This window comes from Podarcis liolepis (assembly GCF_965112155.1).
Source record: "Podarcis liolepis genome assembly, chromosome: 3".
Classification (NCBI taxonomy): domain Eukaryota; kingdom Metazoa; phylum Chordata; class Lepidosauria; order Squamata; family Lacertidae; genus Podarcis; species Podarcis liolepis.
In genome coordinates, this window is record NC_139557.1 from 69,708,449 (window position 1) to 69,729,415 (window position 20,967).

Genomic DNA, 20,967 nt, shown 5'->3' on the forward strand with positions numbered 1-20,967 from the left:
GCAATCTTATGGTTCAGTATTATTATCATCATTACTATTCTTTTTTTTTCCTGTGCTGTCTTAGTCCAGTTGGATTATCAGCTTACATAGGAGCCTGAAGTAGTGCTGAGCTTAAGAGTCTGTAGAAACTCCATGCATTTTATCACTTTTTAGCTACTATTGATATTAATCATATTTTGACAGTTTTGAAATACCTGTTTGTAACTGTTTTTCAAGAATGTTTTATTTTATATTTTGGTGTAAGGTTTTCTTACAGTCGGTATATAACTTTTGTTGAATAAAATAAATATTTTTTTTAATTATTATTTTTAAGTTTGATCATAATTCCCAAAGGCATTTCGCATTTTACAATTTTAAGCGTAAGCTTGCAGTGATTGACATGCGGACATAAAGTACTGAATGCATCAAGCAAAAATCATATGGTGCTTTTATCAGGGAGCAGGGAATGGCTTCAGCTTTTTATGTGATACAGCCCTCGCTGACATAGCCCTCTTTAAGTGGTCCTGGGCAAGGCCCTATTTCTCAACCTTACCTACCTCACAGGATTGCCATAAATATATAAAATGATACAAGGATAAACCCTTAACTGCTGTGATAGCTGTAGAGATAGGCTGACAAAGAAATCTAAATAATGTTCCATCAGTCCCGATAAGTGTTTGTTATTCTAATCAAAACTACAGCCCTCAACATGTCCAAGAGACTGTGAAACCTAATAGTTAAAAAAAGTAGCATTGCCAATTAGGTTCAGAACAATGTTTCCCTACTATGAGTTATACCTTGCTCCAAGTCCTGCTCTGGATATGTTAAGAGACGACAGCGTGCAACAGAATGCGTCTTTCCATCTGTTTTCAACAAGAACAAGTGCAATGTTGATTTGAAACAGGCTGAAAATTATTTTAAGGTGTATGCTTGTGTGTTTCTCAAAACTGCCAACAGCAGGAGATACACTAAGTGCCTGGATTTTCTGCTTTTTGAAAAAGAGTGTGTTTGTGTTTTCCACATAAAAAGTGTGCTTTAGCAAAAGAAAAAAAAGCTTTCAGTCAATTTTTCAAAACCTAGTTTTTCAGAGCTTATGCTGAAAATCATCCACACTTCCTAGAATCATTTTCTTTCTTTCTTTAAGTGAGACATCTGGCATCTTCCTGATTCAGTGATGAGCTGCCAATGTTTACAATGAGGGACTCCTGGGGGGGGGGGGACCTCTTAATTGAGTTTGTGATAACTTTCAAATTCAAGCAAGGTTGTTTAAAATGCAATAATTGTTCAATACAAATCTCATATGAAATCACATCAGCTTTGGAGCACAGAACATGCTCTGCAGGTTCCAAAGTGTTGTTTGTGTCTAGAATTGCCAGCGGACAGTGCAGGGTCCTTAGGCCATACAGCAATTCTTTCTGGCCCCCAGCAGCCCTAAGTAATTGTAATTAAAGTGTTCATGAGCGAGAGAGTGATGTCCCCCTGAAAAGTGCACAGCCATCAATCCACAGGTGCCCATTGGAGAAGCCATTCAGGATCAGATCAGAGTATTGTAATAAAGAAAGGTGGAAGAGATAGGTGTTCCCTATTTAATGTTTTCTTACATGATAGAATGTTACAGCACCTCATTACTGAATAGTTTTATTGATTGATTTTGTGGGGGAGAGTTTGTTCTTTATTAATTGCTTTGATATATTCATTAATACATTGTTTTGATATGTTTTGTTGTACACTTTGAGCTACTTTGGGCACATTTCTGTGCAGGAAGCACCATATACATAAATTTAAATCCCAATCTGTGTGTTTTGTATGCAATGCTTCACATGTGCCTCAACCTATGTGCTCCATAGCTATGACATCTGTACTGCTCGATGGTGTAAGGAGATAGACTGCGAAGCAAATACACTTCCAGTCTCTGCACCTTTGTCTAAAGGATGAAATGTCCCTCAAGAATAATAAAGAAAGTTAATCTGAAGTACCCACTGCATGGGAACTGGTTGTCTGCATTACTCTTGTGGCAAAACTTGAAAATTCTTTGTGCTATAGTATAGCAGGGGGTCAGGTGGGGACAACCAAAATGGATAGACCATAATGTTGCATCCATCTGGGAATTCCAATTTACTGTCTGTCTCTCCTGGGGAGCTTCTTAATTATCAAAATTTACCTTAAGAGTTCTATTGCTGAGAGTACTTGGCATAACAGAGAATGCTGAAGGAGATTTTCAGGACCCTATATGCACATTATATTTTGTTCCAAGGGGTGATGGCTGCATTTGGTTCAGTGAGCTCCAAGTTCTAATCTAAGCAATCACAAGACATAATCTGCAAAATGAAAATCCACCTTGGAAAAACTTTTGTGTTCCCTCCCTAATTTAGGATAGAGATAGATGGAAGATGGAACACAGGACACAAAGGTACAGTCATGAAGATCATGACTGAACATATCACTATTTTAGTCTACCTTGTGGGATTAGTATGAAGACAGGTGTAACATCACTATGACCACAGGAAATCAGTATAGGAAATAGTCACAATTAAACTGTTGTTAATGCCTAATGTGATTTGTGCATCCTGAGAGTGCTGCTGTTTTTTAAAACAAAAGTAGGTGTAATGTGAAGTTCACCCAAAAACAACTGAATGCTTAAAGAACATAGATCTCAATTAAAGCATATCTGAAATTATTTCCCAAGGGTACTACTTGTTACCACTTGTGTTTTCATTTAGCATATTTTCAGCTATACTTTATTTGGGGGTCCATCATTTTTTGACATGAAATATTTCTGTGAACTTGAAACTAAAGCCTTAGAAGTAAAAGTTACTATTGCTTAAGACAACAGATGCCTGTTATGGCACCAAGATGTTCTCTGCCACACCAAGGCATTATTGGTATGAATTCATAATGCGAGAACCTTTCATGTCAAAAAGAGATGGAAAATCAAATGTGAGTCTAAATAGCATGTAATCTCCCTTGACTCTTTGCAATTTCATGGCAAAACAGCCTCAACAGATTACACGGTGCAAAATAACAAAATATCCTTGGAAAGGAGATCAGACAGGAATTCATAGTGAATGGGCCACATTCTTCATTGACATTATTTCATTGGCCCCCAACTTCTTTCTGGTTGTAAATCATGCAGTGCCTAATGGATCTGCTCCCATGCATCTGAACCCAATTATAAGCATAATTTTGAGACAAAACAAATGTGGGTAAAATGGTTCTTACATCTAGTTTGAAAGTAAACACAGTTTGCTTTGATAAATCTGCCTTTTGGTGAGTCAGGCTAATATAACCTAGGACTGTCTGCAGTGAGTGGTTGTGAAGAAACAAGGTTTCTTCCAGACCTGCTGCTCTTACATTCTTTTAACTGGAGGTAAAGGTAAAGGTAAAGGGACCCCTGACCATTAGGTCCAGTCGCAGACGACTCTGGGGTTGCGGCGGTCATCTCGCTTTATTGGCCAAGGGAGCCGGCATACAGCTTCCGGGTCATGTGGCGAACCAGAGCAGCACACGGAAACACCGTTTACCTTCCCGCCAGAGTGGTACCTATTTATCTAGTTGCACTTTGAGGTGCTTTTGAACTGCTAGGTTGGCAGGAGCAGGGACCGAGCAACAGGAGCTCACCCCGTTACGGGGATTCGAACCACCAACCTTCTGATCGGCAAGTCCTAGGCTCTGTGGTTTAAGCAGGGATTAAATGTGGGGCTTTCTGAATGCAAACCATGAGCTCTCCATGTCAGCCCCAGCCCTGGTAATGAATGCTTAGGCCTCAACATTACATTTACAGCGTTCTTTTTCTGTTGTTGTGGCACTAAGTTGCTATGAAGCTTGCATTTACATTTTGCCATCTTCACTTGACATTGAAGCATTTGTCTCCATCCATTTCCACTGCCATTAGCGCAAGAGTGATCCCTGGAGCAGCAAATGCTGCTCAGGTGAATGGGGGAAACTAGCACTAGCCATCAAAGGGATAAGCAAATATTATGCAGAGTTTACACAAATTATGCAGATTAGGCACTGTGCTTCCAATGAGTGCCGTTGGAAAATAAGTCTGAAGGCATGTGCCTTTGACATTTGGAAACACAGGGGTTTCCCATTAGAATTCAGCACAGCAAACTCTCTGTTTGAAACCTGATTTGGTGCAGGATGCTTAGATTGTCCATCAAAAATGCAGTAACCAAGAAGGAGGTTACTGGCCACAATATCTATTTTTTGCCTCAACCGCCCGACGCATCATGCTGTCAGGTGGGCAGAGTGCTGTTGTGCTCATGCCCAGTTGCAGACTTCTCACAGGCATCTGGTTGACCACTGAGAACAGGATGCTGGACTAGGTGGGCCATTGGCCTGAATCAGCAAGCCCTTCTTATGTTCTCAAGGATCTGCATCTTGCAGTTTATCCCACTGATTGCTCAGGAGCTCCTGCAATGTGTCATTCCTTTGCCCCTAATGGATGCAGTCAGCCCAACATCAGAATCACGTTGCTGCCCAGCAGACTTGACAGAAGCTCAGGCTCAACAATACTGTTAGAATCAATAGGTGAATGTTCTGCACCCTGAACAAGAATGGGGTTCAGGAAAACATTCAGAGAATTAGTGAGTTTGAAGAAGAAGAAGAAGAAGAAGAAGAAGAAGAAGAAGAAGAGGAGGAGTTTGGATTTGATATCCCGCCTTTCACTCCCTTTAAGGAGTCTCAAAGCGGCTAACATTCTCCTTTCCCTTCCTCCCCCACAACAAACACTCTGTGAGGTGAGTGGGGCTGAGAGACTTCAGAGAAGTGTGACTAGTCCAAGGTCACCCAGCAGCTGCATGTGGAGGAGCGGAGACACGAACCCGGTTTCCCAGATTACGTGACTACCGCTCTTAACCACTACACCACACTGGCTCAAAGCTCACCCAGCCCAACCTCCTCCCAACACAAAATCCAATGCAACCTCATATCTGATAGGTGGCTGTCCTCTAACTTCTAACAAACAGAGTCCATCACCCTCTGAGGCAGTCTATTCCTTTGTCGATGAGCCTGCACCCTGGAGAAGTTCAGCTGGTTAGGCTGCAACTTTAGGAGACGTTTTATTGATACGTTTCTCATGAAAAATGCATCTGTTACATGAGAGTTTGGTTACTGAAAATTGCTGTAGCAGGTCATCACTTGTAGAGGCATATTATCACCTCTGCAAGGTATCAGCACTCAGTGAATGACAGGCAGGTGGAACTTCTGAGTCATGAGAACCCTGTTAAAAGGAATTTGCCTTGAGCAAGATGAGCTGCTTAAGGCTGCAACCCTAAGCATCCCACATGCCCTAGGGGCAGCGCCAAGCAGCAGGATGCAGGCAAAATCCTACCCACACAGGAAACACAGAGCCTGATCAACAGGTGGATGGGGATGTTGTCAATGCACAAGGAAAGAGAGGAGGAGTAAGGATGAAAAATGAGAAGTTTAGTCTTGGACACACTAAGCTTAAGGCAATGACAATGCATCTAAGTGGAGAATTTGATGTGTGATTGGATGGCAGGAGAAAGTTCTGGGGTGGAGAGGTAGAACTGGGCATCATTAGAGTAAAGGTGATGCTGAAATATATAACAGGCACACTATGTGGCATCAGGTGCAGGGCAGCTTAAGCTGCAGCTGCATAGGAACAATCGGGAGCCTTAAAGTGCACTCTTGATCGTTCCTCTGCAACTGGTCTTGCATTTGGCACCTTTTGAATTTGGCACCAACTGGCTAGATTTGGCTCTAGCCACAAACTCCTGATTGGAGTTCACGTGTGGAGCCAATCTGTGCAAACCACCTGGCCAAAAGAACTTTATTTTCTGCTGCATGCTGGTCTGCAGAGGGAAAATGCTTAGCCTGACATCATGGTGATGTCAGGTGACTGACAGGTTGGTGCCTGTCAAAGCTGACCCCTGGGGGGAGCAACAGGGCCAGATGCCGGTCACTATCCCTGACATGTATAGGGAATTGTACAGGGCCCTGAAAGACCCTGAGAGGGACAGACTCTGCAAACACACTGAAAGATCAGTTAGATAGCTGTGAAGATAATCAGCTGATGGATGAAGTTTTGTGACTCTTCTGGCACAACTACGTGTGGCATATTAGTGGCATGATAGTGCTGAGTAATGCATCCTATCAGCACAAAGATTTCCACTTGTGCAGCAAAACTTCTCCAACCCTTTCCTGCCCCTGCGTGCCTTCTAGGGGTTCCCTCAATCCTCTGGAGCAGATTTGGGGCATGTGCAGGGGGAGGAAAGGGGGAAGTCCTGTTGTGTAAACAGAAATCCTTGCACTGAAGGAACACATTGGTTGGCTACAGTCCACGTTCTTCACAAACAGATCCACCACACACGTGCCTTTTGCATTGTGACTCAGTAACACTGAATACATTAGTGATACATTAGATCAAAACTCAAACTGGTATAAGGAAAGCTAGACCAGAAGGCACATCCTTTCTAGGGTTACCTGATCCTAAGAGTTCATCTTTAAGGAGAGGTGTGGTATTATTGTGTGAAAAAAGAGTAGATAATGTCAGACCAGAAGAGGGGGAATCTTTCTTAAGCAGGAGAGAGAGAGAGAGAGAGAGAGAGAGAGAGAGAGAGAGAGAGAGAATTGAGCACATCCATTGTCTTCCGCATTGTTGTTCATTTTTATCCTAATTGTACAACTTCAAATGAAAAGAGCAGAAGAAAGAAGCGTTATTGATGATGCAAGGTAAGTGCCTTGTGGAAATAATTCTTATAGATTTATATGTTGTCTCTCTATATATCCAACAGCGACCTGGGGGTTACGGAGCAATATATGGCAGCACTGAAAACAATCTACAAAGCTGCATTTCTTGATCTATTTGTGTTCCGCCCAGATTAGAGTACAGCACGGCAGGCGAAGCCACGACTGCTAAGCTTCCATGACTGCTATACGGTATTGCAGGAATGTAATTGCAGGAGGAGAAACTTCTATGATAAGAACCCTCTGCTATTTGCCCCAATACAGAATGAATCCAATTATCCCTTAATCACAATAAAGAGCGTGTCCAAAAACACAAAACCAAAAAAGGAAAGCTCTTCACAGAAGAACCAGACTGCTTTCATGTTGATTTGATTTTTTTTTAAGTAGGAGGGAGGAAAGGAACCAAGAAAGAGAAGTCCCACAAGCCGTGCCTTGAGGACATTAACACTGTGTTTGCTGTAACACTTCTTGACCTCTTAAAAGCCACCCAGCCAACATAGGGGAGTCAAAATGTGTGTAGCCAGATGTAAGGGTGTGGGGAGGAAGGTTCGTACTACTACCCCCAATCCAACTGTACAAGGTAGACTAGAACTGATGACAGGAAGTTAAGCTGTTGTCTTGGCACGGGACACTTCCATGCACATTGGGAGGAGATCTTAAACCTTTTTCTTCATGTTTGCAAGTGGAATCAAAGGTTTACCTTAATTTCAGACTATCGGTCCATATAGCTCAGTAATGTCTACACTGACTGGCAGTAACTCATGAGGGTTTTATCCAAGGAGCTGTAGTTTAGCCCCTCAAAGAGCTACAATTCCCTTCACCCTTAATAGACTATGGTTCCCAGGATTCTTTGGTGGGGTGTTTTAAATGTGTTTTTCAAAGTAACGTGCATATGCAGTCCAAAGCAAAGACCAACAGGTGCCTGTCTAATCACCAAGCAGATAGAGTTCCACGATACTGGTGCAACCACAATGAAGGCCTTGTTGTTGGTGACCACATGCCAAACATGTGACACTGCCAGTAAGGATTTATCTGCTGACTGTGGAGATCTGGACAGGCATCTAGGGTGGCAAGTCAGCCTCTAATTTTTTAAAACAAATAAACAGCAAACAAACAAACTATACGTAGTAAGGGAAACATGGGGTTCCCAGACTTATTTCCCCCTCATAGCCATTTCTTTTTTTCCAGCCAGAACTCACTGGAACTCAATTCTAGCACTTCTCGGGTGGGCGCCATTGGCATTCTAAAACTATGAGGGAGGCATTCACGGTGAGTTCTGGTACCTCTTTTTATAGAAAAACAGCACTGCTCATAACACTAATTTGAGAGGAGGAGAAGGGCTGACTGAATCCTCATTCATTCAAATGGGCCTTTTCTGCATTAGCTCTAACCCATGGAATGGTCTCCTCAAAGAGGCCCACCTGGCACAAACTTTGTCATCAGTTCAGCACCAGGGAAATATATTTTTGTTTTCCCAGGTCTTTGGACGTCATCAATGATTAGATAATTTTACTCTGTGTTTTCAATATGACTGTGTGTTCTTCTGATACAGTGGTACCTCGGGTTACATACGCTTCAAGTTCCATATGCTTCAGGTTACAACTCCGCTAACCCAGAAATAATACCTCGGGTTAAGTACTTTGCTTCAGGATGAGAACAGAAATTGTGCTCCGGCGGCGCAGCAGCAGCAGGAGGCCCCATTAGCTAAAGTGGTGCTTCAGGTTAAGAACAGTTTCAGGTTAAGAACGGACCCCCGGAACGAATTAAGTACTTAACCCGAGGTACCACTGTATTCTTAACGGTATTCTATTCCTGTTGTAAATTGATCCTGGACTGTGGTTGTGGGAAGAGCTACATACATTCAATACACCTAAACCTTACCATGGAAGGCTTTGAATGTTAGATATTAATTGACAGTTCAGGTCAGCATTTCGTTCTGGGCATCACTTGATTTCTATGGGATGAAGGGGGAATTACTGAACAAACTACCTACTTATTCTTCCCTACATAAAGCTACAGGGACCCTGTGTCTTTCCCCCTGTGGGTGGAAAAGCAACTTATGGGCCGTGCTGACAAATGGCAGGATCAGGAAGGTTAAGCAGCCCCTCTTCTTGTCTCTCTCTCTGCCTCTGAGGTGCCCTTGCTTTTAAAACAAAACTGTTAGGGGAAAAGAGTCACCAAATGCAGTCGTGTGTAGATTGAACTGTGAATGCATAAATGTACTATATAAATTCTAAGCATTATAATAATAGTTATTATTATTATACTAATTACTCACGAGGAAAAAGTGCTTGGAATTTGAAAATATATAGAAAATAATTGAAGATCATTCTGGCGAAAGAGTGTACGTCCAAACTCTCTCACACACATTATTGAATCTGACACTGACATACTTTCCTTGATAATACAGAATAGGGTATATCTTCCTTCCTTCTTGAGGCTAGATTGGAAAGAGTGACCTCTGCTTGCTGATAGCAATCCAGTTGGTAATGGAAAGCTCACTCCACAGAAATCGAGTGACTCCCCAGGTCAATACGCTGACCTGAACTGTCCGGATAGGATGCAAGGGATACCTGGCACTCAGACTATCCAGTTACTGAAGATTTTCAGTATCCATTTCTATCTACTCAAGCACAAACTGTGCTGTTTTTATATAAAAACACAGCCTTATGGGGGGGGGACCTTTAAAATGAACCGATTTACTGCGGCATACACCTTTGTGAACTAAAACCCGCTTCATCAGGGGCAAAGGTTGTTATCATTAATTGGCATGTATGTGTCCCCACATATACCCACACTTGGGTATAGAGGGGGGAACTGTAAGCAGTGGGACCTAATGGACTCTAAATGTAGCAATATGCTTTTGTTCTCAGAATGTTAGCTAAATGTAGCAAAATGATATGGATCTGGATGCCAGAGGCACAGATACCAGAAATGGTTGCAAAGAGGTGATTAATTTCAAAAATCATGCTCCTAAAAGAACTTTCACATAGTATGATCCAAAATTGAAGCTTCGTTCCACTCCCTAGCTAATCAACACCCAATACAATACACCACTTTTCAGCTGAACAGGCAGAGAGCATGGTCAGTGCTTTTTTTCTGGGGGCACGCAGGGGTACACATACCCCTAAATATTTTGTGAAAAAACGGAAAAAAAGTTTTTTTACAGTTTATTTTCTAGCATGGTGAATCATCAGTTCCGTTGCTACCCCCAATGGCGGCCTCATTTCCTGTCACAGTCTTTCTTGAGTCTCAGGTGGAAGCGGGCGTTTAATGTGTGAAGTAGGAGCTGGAATCTAGCATGGTGATTGGTCAGTTTCCTTGTTACCACCTCCAATGGCAGCTTCGTTTCCTTTCCTGGTGATTTTCTTGAGTCAAAATGAGAGTACCCCCTAAATTTTTTTTTAGGGGGGAAAAGCACTGAGCATGGCCAACGGTCAGGGAGGAAGGGCAGTCTAGCATCCATTGTGTGGGGAAACCCCTTCTTTTTCCTCATAAGGAGAAACAACTAGAAGAGTCTATCCATTTTGAGATAGATTTATAGACCCTCCTTTTTCCTAGACCCACAAAGTCATTGTAAAAAAGCACAGGAGAAAGAACTGTCTCTGCTAAGAAAACCTAACAATTTCATTATAAACCAAGGGGGCAAAAGGAGAGGTGACTTGTCCAAGATCACCAATTAACAGGTATGGCAGGAATAGAAACCACGTCTCTTGTTTTCTTGTCCAGTGCATCTTCCCATGGTGCTTTGCCTCTCCGTGGACTTGGGCCCTTGGGAATATTGCGCTTCCCTCAGATTCTTGACACGGGCACTTTGGTATTGTAATAGGAGAAAGCCTAAAATAGTGCAAAATGTCAGCCCGTTCTTTTAATATAATTGGGATCTTTCTTGAAGAGAATAGCACAAATATTGCTCTGTATTGCTTGGAGTTTTCCCCCCTTTTCTTTTCTTTTCCAGGGCTGTTGTTTTTCTGAATTAGGAAATAAATCAGGGGAGATCATAGTAAGCCTGTAATACCCTGCTCAGCACTATGGAACACATCTTACAGCGATGAAACACAAACCTCTAGGCAGGAAGATAAGATACCAAAAATGAAAATTTGCTGAATATCATCAGAAACCACATACCCTTGAGAAATCTCCAAATCCAAGAACCATAAACAACTTGTTAAGACATACAATTACTGAATAGTCCTAGCAGCAAGTGCTTCCCTTGATGAAACGAAGAAAGCAAGGCAGCAATAAAAAATCAAGCCCACGAAGCAAGTAGACCCAGAAGGTTATTTTAGTTATTTTAGAGAGGGGGAAGAGACTGGTGGAAATAAGGACATGCTTCTAGCACTTCAGCTCTCATGCCAAGGATCACGGCTCAAGCTTCCCTCCCCAGTATTACAAATTGCTACGGTTCTACTCGGCCCCTCTGCTGTATTCATTTATTCTGCAATAGGCTGTGCTCTATTGATGTAAAAGCCGAATACAATTGTATTTGTTGTCAAACGATGTGCCAGAAAGAAACGTAAATTGGCTTACAATGGCCTGCTTCAGACATAGTCCTCCCGATTGTCAAACCATTATTTAGTGGTTGGAAGTGCCCAATAGGAACACAGGCTGATCCACTCCTCCCCTGCCCACAAGCAAAGTTGCTGCAAACTATAGTTAGGTCTTAACCCAGAGGTAGAAACCAGACATGAGATCTAATTTTCAGATTGGATTTTCAGATTGGAAAGCAAAGTTTGGTCTGCAGTAACTTTAGTTGCTCTGGTTCTGTTGTAAACCATAGTTATGGCTAGCTAAGAAATGCTGGGGGTGGGGAGAGGGTTGATGTGGGCCGGGGAGCCGGAACTGGCTGGGTTTCCACTGAGAACTCACATATTGTGCACCTGGTTTTCTTGTGCGTTTTTAACTATTGACATCCTCTTTGCTTTCAAGATGTTGAAAGTCAAGCTATTGCCAGGTACATTCATTGGTCACATGGCACATGGAAAAGAGCCTCCAGCAGTACACAGTGGTGGGACTGGGGGTCACAGGAAGGGATCCTCAGTGTGAAGAGCCTCTCTGTTCTCAGCTGTGAAATCTCAGAGGTATGGAAAGCATTTTAGCACACTTTCAACTAAAGCGAAGTGCTTTTATTCCTAATCCTAATTCACTTGTCTAATGGGGACGACCACTTAAAAAAATAAATCTGGAATTATATCTCACCTTTGGTGTCATTGGGTTGAACCCAATAGTAGCTTTGAACTACGGGAAAGCTCTTCCGCTAGCACAATGCAAGGCATCCAATTTTTTACTGATCCCTCCTACCTCCTGCAGCCCTCTATGACTCCCCCCCCCCAAGTTGCTATGGGGGGTTGGAGAGCATTCTAGAACAGCATGGGATATGATGGTAAGTAAGGGTGGTGGTGGTGAAAATCAGGTATCCTGTTTTGCATGAGCAGAAACTACTTATATTAGTATATTGAATTTAACCCTAACTTAGCTATGTTTGAATGGATACATGTAACTGCTGTGTTTCTGGTACATGGGAGAGTCTAAAATTCAAGCTCAGTTACTGCTTTGGGTCAGAAGTGAAGGTTTTTGTACCAGATTTATTTTAGTCCATTGCTGATTATGCCATTAACAACAGAAAATAAGATTCACTCTGTGTGGCATCTTAGCCAGCACTATTTTGCTCAAACCCCTGTCATTAAGTGCCTCACTTTTTAAGCCTTTAATTTACTCAGGTAATTATTTAAAGAAAATGGAGTATCAAGCTAAGAATCTTTTAAAGACAGTTTACACAGAATTCTATATAGTCAGCCATGTAACCAGTCAGGAGGGAAATAACATGTTATACAAGAACAGAATACAATAAAAGTGATGGGCAGATTGAATCCTTTGGTATCTGACTACCCGTTACACAGAAACAAAGCCTGTGTAATACTACAGTGATACCTATGTCCTAAAGTGTTGTGCTTGTTGACAATGGGGATGAAATCAAACTGCTGCATTAGCAGCACTGAAATGACCTCACTGGGGCACAAACCTGGGCCACTGCTGCCCAGCTATAGATACACACACACAGTTGTCAATGGTGTCCAAACATTTTTTGTGGTGGGGATTGATATTGTTCCACATCGCCAGACCTCACAGGAAAACCAACTGGCTCACTTGTAGAACTCATTCCCAAGTTTGATCATTGTGAAATTCTCCACCATCTCTACTTCTTAATAATTATGATTTCATTGTAAACATAGAAAGGAAGCTCAGAATAGGTTAAAATGCTTTTCTGGCTTACCACATTCCACTTACAGTTCTGGTGGAAACCTGAGATTTCCCCATCTGCATTCTAATGAGGCACAATTCTCAATAGGCTTTAGTATGACTGATCTTGTTATTGCTCAGCTTTGAGAGGCCTGTCACCTTATCATCTTAAACAATTACTAAACTGTCCACCAAACAGAGGTAGACAAACCTATGACGGGTTGCCTACAGGCCATTGATACCTGGCTTTTATTTAAAGTAAGCATGAGAACTCACTTCTTAAGAGCCATGGAAATGAAGGCTATTGGTCAGATCAGATCAGATTAACTCATCACAAGTATTCTTCTGTAAAACTAATGAAATCATAAAGCTGCAATAGATGCAGAATTGACCAATTCACCTTCAAAGTGAATAATGTAGGACAGGAAAGTATGGGTGTCATCTCAGAAAGGGAGTGAGGACTGAGATGAAAAACTAAAAATGGAAGAGGGCAGAAATGCACAGCTGGTGTTCTCGCTTAATCAGGTGGCAAAATCTAATAAAGCTTTGATGTGTGTTATTGAACTACTGGAAACCAAAACACCAGCGTAGAATATTAGGCTGCTGAATCCTACTGTCTCACTATAAGAAGAAAAACCAAACAGCAATCTTGTAAACAGAACCTGAGTTCCAGAGACACAAAATTTAATACAGAAGATCACTTTGCAGTGTGTGTGCATGTGATATATATTACAGTGCAGGCCCAAAATGTGAAGGTCAAACCTAGGGTTGGCCCTGCTGGCTTATCCGTACAGTCACAACCTTGCTGCTTTAATAGGGAATGCATGTTAATAAACAGTAGGTGCATGTATGGGCAGTTAGTTTGTACCGTTGTGGCACCTCAGTATGATCCATTTTGGACCGATATGGCACCAGAATGGAATTAAATGATGACTGCATGTGGAATGCACAGGTCGACTCTATCTGACTCATTTCACAACCATTCTGTAGCATGCCCTTACCTTTTTTCCCCAGCATTTTGCAAAATTTTCAGCACTTGCCTAATATTATTTCCCACCGATCACTCCCACCATACTGATCTTTTTCTGTGTGTGTCTGGTTTTAAAAATTACACTTTATAAAGAAATCCCATAAGGACGTACGGTACATCCTCTGTTCACCGGTGACCTTTCCAATTTATAACTTCATGGCAGAAGTATTCGTATCTGATCCTCAAAACCTTGAAACTAGAAAGTGTTGGTAACAGCCGATGCCGGCACTTGGGAATGGAGCTTGGGCCTGCTGCTTAGCATGCCATACAATCTCAATTAGGTGTGACAGCTCAGACTTTCTTTAATGAGATGATGCTCCATTTGATGTGATTGTCACATAATTGACAAGGCATATCTCACTTGATTTTTATCTCTGAGATAGCTCCTTATGGGAGCCAGTAATATAGCAAAATATCACCCCCTCTCTTCTTTCTCTTCACGCAAATGTCTTGATATGCATTATATTTCCTTCTTTCAACCCACCTTCCTTGCATGCATTAAATCACACACTCACCTTCAAGACAGTATCTAAAGCTGGTCAAAGCAAGGTATACCAAACCCAAAGTTTTGTGCAAATGTCTTCTTCAGATTTTGAGAGATGAATTTCTTTGCAAAAGATTCATTTCTGAGAAACATGCAGAAGGAGTAGATCTGTTCAGCCTTCCGTCCCAACATGGTCCACCACCAAATCCAGCTGCCACTCCTTTCATACACACCTCTGGCCTGGCAAGAATGGAGCAAGCTGGCTATTATTAGTAGGATTATTTTGGTTTAGAAAGCCTCCTGATCCCCAAAAATATATAAGTGGTACCTCGGGTTACATACGCTTCAGGTTACAGACTCTGCTAACCCAGAAATAGTACCTCGGGTTAAGAACTTTGCTTCAGGATGAGAACAGAAATCGTGCTCCGGCAGCGCGGCAGCAGCAGGAGGCCCCATTAGCTAAAGTGGTGCTTCAGGTTAAGAACGGACCTCTGGAACGAATTAAGTACTTAACCCGAGGTACCACTGTATAGCCTTTATGATGTACAGCAGGGTTGGGGAACCCCCCACCCCACCCCTGCCACTGAGGTTGTGCAGCTGCAGCAGCTGCTTCCAGCGGGTGCTCGTGAGATCTCATGGCACTCTCGCGAGATTTCGCTGGAAACCACAGCTGCTGCAGCCATACATACCCAGCAAGCCAGGCTTTGGTGAGGATGGAGTGGCACCTTCTTCTTTTGCTTCATGAAATGGGATGGGCCACCAACGTTTTCCACTCAGTACTTACCCATCTGTGTTGAGATAATAGAAAGCACTCTATGCTTCATCTTACAATACCATAATATCACTTGGCACTGGTATATCTAAGCACCAGAACAAACCAAGGACAGGCCAGAAGTTTAAATGCTTCCCACTTAAACACTGTTTTAAAAAAGTGTTAAATTCCATTTCTACAAAAAAGGGGACATTCACAATAATTTAAGCTACAGTTCACCTATACATTAGGCAAGGGTACATAGTGTATGAAAATGTCACACAGAGGACAGTTCGATGTCACAGGACTCACATGCAAATGGAATAAAGCTTTCATATACTATGTGCTCCATATAAATGCAGACACAGCATAGTACTCCAGCATGCCTCAGTCCATCAGAAAACCTCATCAAAAAAATTCAAAAAAAAAGTCACATTTGATGCGCACTGTAAACACATAACTGGCAGAAATTTAATGCTGTTATTGTGGTTAAATGTATATCCGATCTCTTTCCATCAAGGAGCTCAAGGTAGAATATGCAGTTTATTATCATTAATAAAATTATCATTTGCAATGCATCCGGGGGGGGGGGATATTTGTATATAAATAAGACAGAGATCAGAAACATATAATAAATCCTGAATTCAGAAGAAGCACATTTGCCTTATGACCTGTATAAACAGTCAATGAAAATATGCTCGTACCTTCCATGATTAGCAAGCAGATGTCTTTTAATATATTTTGTGTATCCTCTCTATCCCTGTCAAAGGAGAAATTGTTTTGAAGTCAACATTAGAGCCCAACCCCCGCTTTCTAAAGCAGCTCCTTCAATTGATCCTTCACATATCAGTATCACTCAGTAGGTGGCTAAACTCTAAAAGGTTTGGGCAGAAGTTAATATCAAACTATTCAGACTTCAAGGTCCTCTCCATCACCTCCCAACCGACATCTATCCAAGTCAGAATGTGCAGTGTGTCACAATTCAAGTTAAGGGATTGGTAGCAAATGCCACTTATCCTTTGAAGGAACCGGCATGTGTGAGCTTTATAATGAAAGGAAACAGCAGAAAGAAAACCCTCTGCAAAGAACTGTGTTTGGGGTTTGTTTGTGTTTGGAGAGGAGGGGAGGGAGATTTGCTTGGAATATGGGGTGTTAAGCTAAATAAAATCAGAGAGTTGAAGGGAGCCTTGCATGGCACTTGGGATGGGCATTTTGCTTTTTTTTATAATATTTATTGCTTTTACAACAATTTAAACACTTACAAAAGAAAAAAACAAAAAAATACATTATAATACAAAAACACTACATAAAAATTAACAAAACAAAGCAAAAACACTTTAAAAACACATCAAAAGAAAAAAGAAAAAGAAAAGAAAAAAGAAAAAACTTCCAATATCTTATCTTTCTTTCCCATATTTCCACGGCCTCCTCACACCTCCCTTTTTGTATTCCACTTCTATTAATTATTTCAGCAATTCCTTACCATCTTCCCCTGTTTTCTATCCTATAATTATCTTAACATCTTTTAACCTTATTTTCCTTTAATACTCTATTAATCTATTTATACTTAATTCCTTATTACATTTCTACTGAAGCTGTATAATTTCATTCCAACATTCTTCTAACATTCATTAATTTTACAATATTTCTATAAATAGTCTTTAAACTTTTCCCAGTCTTCTTCCACCGACTCTTCTCCCTGGTCTCAGATCTTGCCAGTCTTTTCCGCCAATTCCGTCTAGTCCATCAACTTCATCTGCCATTATCCAACACTTCAGTGCTTTTAAGAGACAACCATTCTCTCAGCCAGCAAAAAGCAGATGATTCACAACAAAGTTTAAGTGTCTGGCAGGGCAGGTCCACCTCCTTCTTTAGCATCCATCAATATCTTAAGTTTTACTCGAGGCTTCCTGCCCTGCCAAACCAATCCAGAAACATCCCTCTGCCACCTCCTGAAACAATCCCTCCCATCCAAAACTTGCACTTTTTGACACAAAAGCAACATCCCCGGCAACACAGCAACCCTCATCCCCACCACAACAGCTCGGCCCAACCATAACAACTTCAGATTTGTCCATATTTCCCAATCCCCCTTCTCTTCAATCCAACGTCCTTCACAGTTGCCCTTAAGTAAATTCACATTTTTGGCGGTCCTACTGACCCCCAAAAATCTCTCTTTCTCAGCCGATGTTGATCCTGTCTCCTCCTGAAGCTCTGTCAAACTTTCCTTTCCCAGTTCTGGTGGGGTTCTGATCCTCAAATTCATCTGTTTTTCTTTAAGCTCCATCATAGCAAATATCAGCCTATGTTCGTCAAGTTGCTTTTGAATGTATGGGGCTCTCTCACACTCCAATTGTGTTGTTTTACATTCAGCAGCAAAGGTTTTCTCCCTGACTTCATCCGCAGTTTGCCGTATTAAAGTAGATTCCTGTGTCAATTTCTGGATGGTTTCTGTGTTGGTGTTCACCTTTTGTCCCAGATTATTTAAACTTTCTACAATTAAATCAATTTTATTATTTGCAGCGTCCGCTTTCACATTCATCACTTCTGTTTTCTTGTGAAGCTGTTCCAGCGAGTCATTTATTTTCAATAATGCGACCACTCAGGCCTCTCCTGTTGACATTTCATCTGTTCTTTCCTTTCCATTTGCCATAACACTTAATAGATTCAAGGTCAATCCCAGAGTCACACAGTTTTTATCTTGCAGCTGGAAACTCCCCTAGCCCAGCTCTTATGAAGTAACCAATTTCAGAAACTTCCACTAGAGGGAAACAGTTTCTATTTATAATAGTCAAGAATGTCACCTTTAAGCGCAACTCGTACAATCCAAAGTTAGTTTCAGTTTTCAGTTACTTTATTACTCCTTTTTAGAAGCAGCCAGAAACAGTAGAAACAATATATCTCTCTTATTTTGCTAGCTGTCAAGGAACATTCTAAGTGCTGTCAATGGACATTCCAAAACGTCAGTCCTACTAGCAGCCCGTTTCCAGGGTCAGAGCGGCAGTATTTTAACTCTCTTTACTCTCTCCTGCAGGCATACTCAGTCCACAACTTCCCCCCCCCTCTTCTCCTGCCTCCAAGGGGGATTTTATACTCTTTGCCGATGGAAATTTAATCTTTTACAAAAGGCTTTCCAAGACTTCAGCTTACAGACTCCTTGCCTCAGTCTATTTACAAATAGGGAAGGTGGACTTCCTGTTTTGAAGCTCCCTGTTTCGATGCCAAATTAAACGTTTAAAATCCGATTCTCCCGTATCAGCTCTACTCATGGGTAATTACTTTAGAGTCAAATTGTCCACAGGAAAAAGTCAGTGCTCTCCGGCAACAGCAATGCGGCTTCGCTCCCTGGAAGAAGCAGACGATTCGAAGCACCGCGCCACTCACCCCATGTCGCTCCGGGTCCCCGAAATTGGGTTCCCCCACGAGTAGGGGAGGCGCAAAAGGTGCCCGCCGAATCCCACGTTCACAGGCTTCTCCCGCCTGTGATTTTTACGGGTCTCCGCCTTCGCCGCGGCGGTACAGACCCAAATTCCCACGGGGCAAGTTCCTCCCGATCAGAGGAACTCCGCCATTGCCGTAGGCACCAACCCGGAAGTCCGGGATGGGCATTTTGTTGGTTGCCAGCTAGGAGAGAAAAGACAATGGAGGGGAGAGGGGATTAGTTGTGTGGGAATTGGTTGAGGAGATTACTAGTTTAATCACATTCATCTTAAACTTCAGTTTACCGTGAACCTCTTTTTGTCTTTTCTTGTTAAATCTAGGTAATTGTCAGTGAAACCCAAGCTTAAAAGGTTTGAACGCTTACCCCAGTACCTGCCTTTATGCAGTGTTTTGTAGACGGAATCTCTTCCCATGCTGAATTTCGTGTATTTGAAAACACTGAGAGAAAATGTCTTCAATAAGAATGTAATCTGTTGTCGGGCACCTGATTATCTGGCAGTATTTTATGAGATTGTGTATTTGATAAAGACACACAAACAGCCAAGGAGTGGATTTTGATTGCAAAAACAGGCTACATAGAAAGGGTTATGGGCGCACGCAGTGTTGCTCTGATCAAATTTGTGAACTCTGGAGTCTGCATTTCATGACCTCCCCAAAAAGGCTTTTCAGAAAACTCCTCTGGAGAAGCTGGAGACAGAACCTGCATGGAAAGTAGGTGCTCTACCAGTGAGCAGTGTTCCACTATGGCCACTTAGAGACAGATTTAGGGGAGCACGACCGGTTCCTCTCTACAGGACAGTGAGCTGAGGGAGTGCCTTCCCACCTCCTTCCCAAGGCCTAGTAAGTCCTTGCTTCAGGAAGGAGGTGTGAGGGCTCTAGCAGGATCCTAGAGCTCTTCCATCTTCTTCCCAAAGCCTAGTTTGCTCTTGTGCAGCTTTAGAAAGGAGACGGGGGACTCTAGGACCCTCCCAGAGCTCTTGTGCCTCCTTCCCGAAGCCCAGTATCTTGCTTACCCAGCTTTGGGAAGGCAGCTTTGGGCTGAGGGGGCAGTCAATTTTTGGCTTCGCACAAGGCGTCATATTACAAAGGACAGGTGAAGAGGGAACAACAGCACCACTAGGAAGAAGCAATAGAGTCAGGATGCTCCACGACTGGCAGTGTGTGGTGTGGTGGTTAGCCTGTTTTTGGGTGCCATGCTCTCAGCACAGAGCCCCAAAATGCATGAGAGCGTGATCTCACGTGACCTCACACAAGAGCACAGAGCCCAAAAGCACATGTTACTTGCACGGCTAAGAAGATGCACATCCCGGTTCTCGGCCTCCGCATGTTGGAGAGTATGGGTTAGTGTGTTGGATGAGGACCTGGGAGACCGGGGTTCAAATACCCACTCAGCCATAAAGCTCATTGCGTGACCTTAGTCTCCTAGCCTAACAGGATTGTTGTGAGGATAAAATGGAGAAGAGGGGAGATGCATGTAAGCTACCTTGAGCTCCTCAGAGGAAAGGTGGGATATAAATGAAATAAACACAGTCAATAAAAATAAATAGTTACCTGACAATGCTGGCCCTTGGCCCTGGCCCTTAACAACCTCTGTATACTCTTCATCCTATTAGATCAATCACTATCGCAGAGCTGTTTGGCCAAGCAGCCGATCCTTTTCACAAAAGCCCTGCTATTGTAATGCACAAGTTTGAAGTCAATTACAATGCAGAATTATTACATCTTACCAAATATGTAGCAGTGGCGGCAAATAATGAGATGAATGTACTTGCAGCTTATATATATATGCAGCATTTATAATACAAAGAGAATTGTGTTTTTAGGGGAAACCTGCCAGCTTCACAGTGTTGAACTGCCCGCTGCACCCATTTAATCCTCCAATAACTAAGCCCCCAAAGACTATCACCTCCAGCTTTCCTTCCTCCCTGCCCCCTGCTGTACCTTAATATTGAAAAATTAACCCCGGGGGAAAGCACTCGCTTCCATAGTTTTTGTTCCTTCTCTTTCCTATTATGCCAGTGTCACATTCTGCCTGACAATTTACAATAGCCCGGCTATTCTACTTTTATATTTTAAAACCTTTATGCAAATCATCTTGAGAGCACAGCAGCCCCAAGTTCGTGCATTAATGCCAAGTATTATTCACATATAAAAATTCCATTTAAATCCCATTAAGGTTGTGACATAAATCCAAACAAACTAGAAAATGCACAGTTAAGGTGGGGAAGTGGCATATGTCTTCCAGTCTCTTCCCTCAACAAGGCAGAATAAAAAAGTGATTAAAGTGTCACCCAAGTGAAGCAAAGGGACTGAAGCACATATGCTAACTGC

At 42.3% G+C, this 20,967-nt stretch overlaps 1 long non-coding RNA gene across 1 annotated transcript in view; it reads right to left on the bottom strand.

The window, feature by feature from the left end:
• Positions 1 to 10,168: 10,168 nt before the first annotated feature.
• Positions 10,169 to 20,967, bottom strand: part of LOC310703915 — a 34,217-nt gene continuing 23,418 nt past the window's right edge. Inside the window, exons 2-3 of the long non-coding RNA XR_014524466.1 lie at positions 14,476 to 14,684; positions 10,169 to 10,661 (exon numbers count right to left, since the gene is read on the bottom strand). This is a non-coding gene — a long non-coding RNA (uncharacterized lncRNA). The remainder of the gene's footprint in view (positions 10,662 to 14,475; positions 14,685 to 20,967) is intronic.